The sequence below is a fragment of the Ipomoea triloba genome, chromosome 1 (assembly GCF_003576645.1).
Source record: "Ipomoea triloba cultivar NCNSP0323 chromosome 1, ASM357664v1".
NCBI classification, from domain to species: Eukaryota; Viridiplantae; Streptophyta; class Magnoliopsida; order Solanales; family Convolvulaceae; genus Ipomoea; species Ipomoea triloba.
The window spans coordinates 28,185,690-28,194,075 of NC_044916.1; positions in this window are offsets into that span (position 1 = coordinate 28,185,690).

The following is an 8,386-nucleotide window of genomic DNA, read 5'->3' on the forward strand; positions in this document are numbered from 1 at the left end:
GGGGGGGGGGGGGGGGGGGGGGGGGGGGCGGCTTTATGATGAACAAATACTAATCATCTCCATCTAGTACGTGCTCAAGAATATTCTTGAGAGAAGAAAGAGTATTCTTGAGAGATCATATGTAGTGTTCTTAAGAGTTTTTTTTTTTTTTTCTTAAGTTAACCCTTAGAAAATAATATTAAAAAGTAATTAATATTATTTGACATCTTCTTGATTCAAGTACTGTTATTGGGTGCACTAATAAGGAAAATAAAAAACTTTGAGAGTTTGTTTCACATGAAAATTGTGGTTGATGAGTCTTTCTCTTGTTTTTCCAGAGACCCAATTTTCTAACAATAATCTAATTGTTGTTGTTTAGAAAGGGTTTTAGCCAAAAATATTTTAGATTTTTTTTGAAGGTTTATTTATTTAATCTTTACTGTATATGTTATGGATTAAAATGGTGTAAAGAGTTTAATTTGGAAAATAGTTAATATATCTATCATTAATGAGAGAATGAATATAATGTTTGTACGCTCTTGTAAATTATTTCCAAATAAACAAGAGATAATTGAATATGTAAAGTTTAAAATAATTAAAATAGTAACTTTTTTTTTTCTAAAGATCAGAGGTAAAGCTGAAATACACTTTGAAGATCATATTAATATAATTCAGGTATAAGGAAGAGGGGAAGTAAAAAAGAAATATGAGGTATCCACTATTGTTCTATGCTTAAGTCATAGCAATGGCTTTTTTTTTTTTTTTTTTTTAAAGAATCATATCACAAGTCACTTCATATCCAATCTCTCCTTACATCTATGTTCTTTTTAGTACTATTGACTCTGTTACAATGCATTATTTTCTCAACCTATTAAAATATGAGGCAAATTATACCGTGCACCACGGTGCACAAGCCAATGTGCACCACGTACGTAAACGATGTCATTTTGAGCATTGTAAACTAATCGTCCCTTTTTTTGGAAATCACGTTTTCCGTTTCGGCCGGTCTGTGTATTTATGTTAATATTCTGTGTATTATAGGTAATCGTCCTGTGTATTTTAGGCAATCATTCTGTGTATTCTAGGCAACCATTCTGTGTATTCATGTTAGTAACACATCTTGTGATGTGTTTGTGCATTCGAATGTTTAGGAGGATGAGTTCTGTGTATTTTGTGTCAATATTCTGTGTATTCATGTTATTAACACAGGTTGTGATGTATTTGTGCATTCGAATGTTAGGAGGATGAGTTCTGTGTATTTTGTGTTAATATTCTGTGTATTCTGGGCAAACATTCTGTGTATTCTAGGCAAATGTTCTGTGTATTCTAGATAATGATTATGTGTATTATAGATAATGAATTCCATGGAGTCATTTGCGTCCGCGTCCACTAACATCGAAACAACGTCGTTTTGGACCAGGTTGCACATTGCTATGTACACCGTGGTGCACGATATAACGATTAAAGCACGAACTCATCCCCTTCCATATGGCAGTGTAATTGGATGCGACTAGACCACAATTAGGTCTTTGCACAATCTATGTTGTTATATGTACTAATTTTTACTTTCTCTACACTGTTATTGCTTTTTTCCCATTATGCTATATATTCCTTTCCTTTTAGTGATGTTGGATGGTAGGTCAAAAACATTAATTGTTGGAGATTATATAATAAATAATTCATTGTATTTATTCATATATTCTTATGGGAAGTTTTTTGTCCTTGAGTTATTGTAAAATTTTTATTTTAAGTCTTAATTATATGTTACACAAGGATTTGATTGATACGTGCAATAAATGTGCAACAATCGTGCAACAATTTCTTTAAATTTATATTGATTGATTTCAATTTCAAGCTAAGTATTTTTTTTACTATAGAGTCTTTCAACAGATTATGTGGTAGAGGGTGAAAAGTTTAGTTCTGAGAGTGGTTGAATTGCAGTTTCTCTGGATTTGATTTGAAGAATTTCAACATACATTAGATCGAGTAAATGGGTGGTGCCTTTTAGATTTAGAAATCTCCTACTCGAAACGTGTCAAATACTACAAGTTGTGTTGTGCCCAAAAATCATGTCTACATAATGGATTTCTCGGGAGCATTAATTTGTAAGTTAGCTGCTGGAATCATTTCAAGAACAGTTAGCATTGCTTATGAAATCCAACTTTATAGTCTTTCCACCTTTCAGACTAAACTCAAAGTATGGGACAAAAGACCAAATTACAAGGCTTTAAATAATTGGGTATGAAGGTCAATTGGTAAATATACCAGCTTTTAAATTTTTCAGATCAATATCGAGAGTACAACATAGCAACATTGTCTGAATAAAGAAATAACATCTCTTGAAAAATCAGATTGAAAAATCATACTTGCAAAAAGAAATAGCATCTCTATATTTAAAGAAATAAGATTTTAATTTTAATTATTGTGTAATCAAATGTTACAATATGGATTTGGCTGATATGTGCAAAAAATGTGCAATCATTTCTTTAAATATAGATTGGCAGAATTTAATCTCGAGTATTTCTTTCTAGTGTGGGGTCTTCCAATAGATTATGTGTTAGAGTGTGAAAGGTTCAATTTTGAGAGGGTTAGTTGATCGAATTGCAATTCGCCTGAGTTTGACTTGAAGAATTTCAACATTAGAGTAAATGGGTCCTTTTAGATTCGAAAATCTCATACTCAAAATGTGTCAAATACTACAAGTTGTGTTGTGCTCAAAAATCATATTTATATAATGGACTTCTTGGAACCATTAACTGCAAGTTAGCTGTTGGAATCATTACAGGAACAGTTAACACATTGCTGATAAAATCCAAGCTTGCAGTTTTTACACCATTCAGACTAAACTCAAACTATGCGATAAAAGATTAAAAGGCTTTAAGTATTACTTGACATGGTGGCATGGGGTATGGAGGTTGGTCTTCTTCAAGAGCAAATAATGGAGCTTTTAAAGTTTTCAAATCAATTTCAAGAGTACAACATAGCAACTAGGCATTCTGAAACTATGAATAAAGAAAATTTCTCTTGGAACCAGACTTGCAGAACATTAGGAACCTAAAGTCACTCTCCAAATTGGGAGAGAACATCTTTCGAGAAGATAAGAGAGAGGATTGGGGTAGGGGTGTGCATTCGGTTAACCGAACCGTTTTAACTGAACCGAATTAACCGAAATTTTAAAACATTTAACCGTTAACCGAACCGAAGTATGTGTTACCGAATTAACCGAACCGAAATTTTTTTTGGTTAATCGGTCGGTTAACCGATTAACCGAACTTTTTAAACCTAAAATATAAAATTCTAAAAATAACACCTAAAATAATAAATCCAATTAAAATAAAATACAAATCATCCATAACTTCAAATATTCAAACATCCATAAGTTCAAATATTCAATCTAATTAGTATTTAGTATTTATATTTACTTATTTATATATATATATATATATATATATATATATATATATATATATATATATATATATATATAAATTCGGTTAACCGTTCGGTTAATTCGGTTAACCGACCTTTCGAACCGAATTAACCGTTAACCGAAGTTTCAAGATTCCTTTAACCATTAACCGAACCGAATTTTTCGGTTCGGATAATGGTTAACCGAAATTTTTCGGTTCGGTCGGTTAACCGAAAAATTTCGGTAAATTGCACACCCCTAGATTGGGGTACTCCAGCAAGAATGTGGTTATTTAGGTTTCCAAGAAAAAAAAAAAGAAATTTAGTGATTGGTCACACTAACTTTATTTATTTAATTTTTTAAAAATTATATTTATTTTTTCCTCTCATTCTATTTTCTCTTTGCTAATCACACTTACAAAAACTTCTAAAAAAACGTGAAATACCTCCATTGATAGAATGCTCTTATGTAAACAATCTTTTTTTTTTTTTTTTGTCATTGAGTTATTTCGAATTGTTATATATGGATGATAGTCTGATACGTGTAATAAATGTGCAACAATCAAGTGATGGCCTTATTAAGTGATGATTTAGAGGCCATACCACAATGGCGATATACCTGTTGTAACTAAACACTTTGACGTTGGGTTTCCACCCTCCGTATTAAATAAAAAATGTGCAACAATCATGCATGCAAATAATTTCTTTGATTATAAATTTGACAAAATTCAATCTCAAATATTTATTTCGACTGCTTGCATGGTCTTTCAGCCAATAGATTAGATTTTGTGTTATAAAGTGAAAATTACAGTTTCCTAGATTTGATTTCTAAAATTTTAGCACTAAAATAAATGGGTGTATTTTAATTAGATTGAAAAATCTACTTGAAACGTTTCAAATAATACAAGTTGTATGTGTTGTGCCAAAAAGGCAAAAATCATGTTCACATAATAGATTTTTTGGGACCATTCACTAAAAGCTGGCTGCTAAAATCATTTATGGAACAGTTAGCATTGCTGATGAAATCCAAGCTTGTAAGCTTTCCACCTTTAACTTACACTATGAGATGATAAAAGGCTTTTAAACACTTGGGTATATGGAGGTTGGTGTTCTTAAAGAGCGAGTAAAGGAGCTTTTAAAGTTTTCAAATCAATTTCAAGAGTACAACATAGTAAATAGGCATTCTCAGTGGAGGCAACTGTTGACTCGTTGTGCGTCAATAGGTTGAGAAAGTAGCTATGAACAGATACTACATTGTATGAGAGTCAGTAGTACTCAAAAAAAAAAAAACTGTCTGAATAAAAAAATAACACATCTTGAAATCAGACTTGCAGAATTGAAGGAAGCTAAACTCACTCTCTAAATTGAGAGAGAACATCTTTCTTAACAGTTGGCTAAGTCGTCATGGTGATCCTTAGGAAAGGTAGTCTTTTTGCGGATTGTGTCGATCCCCTGATCGAGGCAGTCCCACACCGTGTCCGGGCATTTCCTGGACAAGCGTAGGTATGCTTAACTAACTATGACATGTATTTCAATCTCTAATATTACTTTTGTTGCTATGAGGTTAAATTTTATTTAATTCTGTTATATTGTATCCATATCTAAGAGTATGAGCTAGTAAGCCTAGTATAGACGCTTTCATACAGTTTTTTTAATTCAAAGTGTAAGAGTCTAATGAGACTAAGAAAATGAGAAACATTAAAATTTAATTTGTTGCCAAGATTCATGAATGTAACTAGGAAATCAAAATTTTAGTTGCATATCTGATAAAATTTTGAATGATATAGGGCCTGTTTGGTAAATAATCAGCCTATCAGCCAATTTTGACTTATTTGATTTTGTTAATAAGCTTTTTGCAACTCCAAAATGCTAAAATTCAAAAGGCTACTCAAAGCAGCCTTTTCAATTAGCTTCCAAATAGCTATCAGCTAACAAGTTAATTTATCAAACAACTTTCTACAATCAGCTAATATTATCAACAAATCATACTTTCTAACCCAAACAACCAACCCAATCAGCCAACATCCATTTACCAAACATGCCCTAGTATAACTTTTGAAAATTAATGATGGTTTAAATTTGTATGAGATCATAGAACCTTTAATAATTATCTATTACTAATTTTTTTTACCAGTTTGATATTTTAGAAGGGTCTTGTAGCTTTTATTGATGCAAGGGGATTGTGATTAAGAAATGGTTTTCATTCCTTGTGCGGAAGACTACTCTGACTTGTGGAGCCACGATTGGGTTAGACATTATTGAATACTTGAATGGATTTCATAAGAACTATAGAAACATTGAGAATGTATATATATACACACATATGTGTATACACATGCGCACACATGCTTATTCCACATCTCTCTCTAAAAATAACAATTATTTAAATCTTAGATTTTCTCCGATCACTTTCCCGATTGTTGTGGTCACTCCTTCGATTACTCTGATCACTCTTCCGATTGCTCAGATATCTCTCATTATTCTATTTTTAATGTCACTTCAAGTTGTTGTCCTTGAGTTATTTCAAAATTGTTATTTAATCCTTAATTATTTTGTGTAATCATATATGTTACACTGATGATGATTTGGTTCATATGTGCAATAAACATGCAACAATTGTGCAAAAAATTCTTTAAATATAGATTTGGCAAAATATAATTTAAGTATTTCTTTCTATTACAGGGTCTTCCAGTAGATTATGTGTTAGATGGCGAAAAGTTCAGTTCTGAGAGTGAGTTGAGCTGCAGTTTCCGTGGATTTGACTTGAAGGGTTTAGCTGATGCAATTTGAGTTTGTAATTTTTTCACTTCTTATACTAATATAACGATAAGCGATAATTTGGTTTAGTGGTACGCTTCATTTAATTGCATTTATACTTTTTTAAAATTTTATTTGTTACTTCCTAAATGTACGAGGAGCTTTGCAGTAGATTTCTCACTTGATGGACAATCGGAGGGATCGATAAGGAAGGCGAAGGAGGGGTTTTGATTGCTTGATTGATCTAAGCTTTCGGATAGTTTAATAATACGCTTCGTTTTCATTTTGTCGGCAAAGCCCTGGCCTGGACTTAAGCTAACATGTCAAATCGTTAAACTCCATATATAAATTAAAACCTTTGTTTCTCACTCCATTATTCATCAAAGTAACTCCATGTATATTTTGAATCGGCTAACTTAACGTAACAATCTATCGGATAAGGTTGTCTGTCATGTGGATCAGCAACAAAATGTCTCAATCATACAACAAACAATTATGCAGGACAGTATACCTTTTAACCTTATTCAACACGTACTCCTACGTAATAAATATATATATATATTTAATATGAGCTCTAAACATGGATAAGCATCAACCTTAATTAAGCCTAGTTTATTAGAAAAGTGTAAAGAAATATTTTTATATTTTAAACTCTAATACTTAAAGTGAAGTTTGTTTGTTTGTGATCTTAGTCATCAAAAGACTATAAGTAAATACTGTGTCAAATATAAAAAATTAATAGACAATTCCTACACTGAATTAAACTAATTAGAATTTTGTGGTTATTAAGTCAATTGTCCCTCTTCAAAAAAAAAAAGTCAATTGTCCAACTAACTCGGTTGGAGTTGTTCCCTTTATCTATATTTTAATACTCTCAATCATTGTATAGGTACTTATTGATTATTATTGAGTCTCAATTTTATGTAAATATTTAATCAATAATACTCTTTTTTTAATTTTTTAATTTTAAAGATGAAGCAGATGAAAACAAAAACTAACTAGAAGAAATAATAAATATCCTTGATTAAGGCACTCCCATAACATCATCCTACTAAATTAAACCTAACGAAGTTGATCGGATGGTTCACCTCAACACTTGCATCTATCCCCCAGGCAACGTGAAAGGAGAGGTGAGCTAGAGTAACTTTGTTCATCACTTATATCGAAAGGCCGCCAAAATTTGCACCATCATATTAATTTATTGCGAAATAATCCAATATGGAGTAAATTAAATATAAAATATTATACTAGTACCATCCACATATCATAATTCGTTTACAAAGCGTTTGGCTGGAAGGAAAGAATTATGGAAAAAAAAGTTGTAATTTGGTGGGAAAAGAAAAAGGCGGGTTTAAAGTAGAAATTCAAATTACTTGTTTGGCATCATGGATGAATAGAATTATTGGAATTGAGAAGGAAAGAAGTTGTATAACGATTAAAATATCATTGTATAATAATAATAGTAAGAAATAAGGATCAAATAGGTCACTGAACTACACACCAAACTGCAATTAGGCCATCGAACCCAAAAACAATACAATTGGTCATTGAACTACACAAATTAATGCAATTTAACCCAAAATGACTTGTTTTACCTAATGTGTCAGTTATCAATTTTAAAAATAATATTTTAAAATAATTTTAAATAAAATAATTAATTAAAAAAAATACTGCCTGACAGAGACGATATTTAAAATTGGTAACCGGTACATTAGGTAAAACAAGTCATTTTGGGTTAAATTGTATGACTTTGTGTTGTTCAAGGATCCAATTGTATTTTTTTGAGTTCGATGGTCTAATTACAGTTTTGTGGGCAGTTCAGTGACCTATTTGACTCTTATTCCTAATAGTAATAATAAACAAGGATAGTAGTGTCATTTCATCTATTTTTTTTCTTTTCCCACAACCATTGAATTGTAATTCCCTCCAACCAAACATATTTGTAATTGAAGTGACCAAAGAATTGTGGTGGAATTGCAATGTAATTCATGTCTCTACCAAAAAACCCATTAATGTCTAATTCATATTATAAGTTTTTATGTAATTTTTTAAAAAATGCAAATGGCATATATACCCACTTGTAATATTAGCTATGATTAATTTGTTATGAATTTAACAGGGTATGAATATTTAATAATTAAATATTAAATATAAATATTATACCACAAATCCCTTTCTACCACACATATTCTATAAGTTCTGATATGATATTTCATTGGAATTTCTTTAATGCAAATTAATG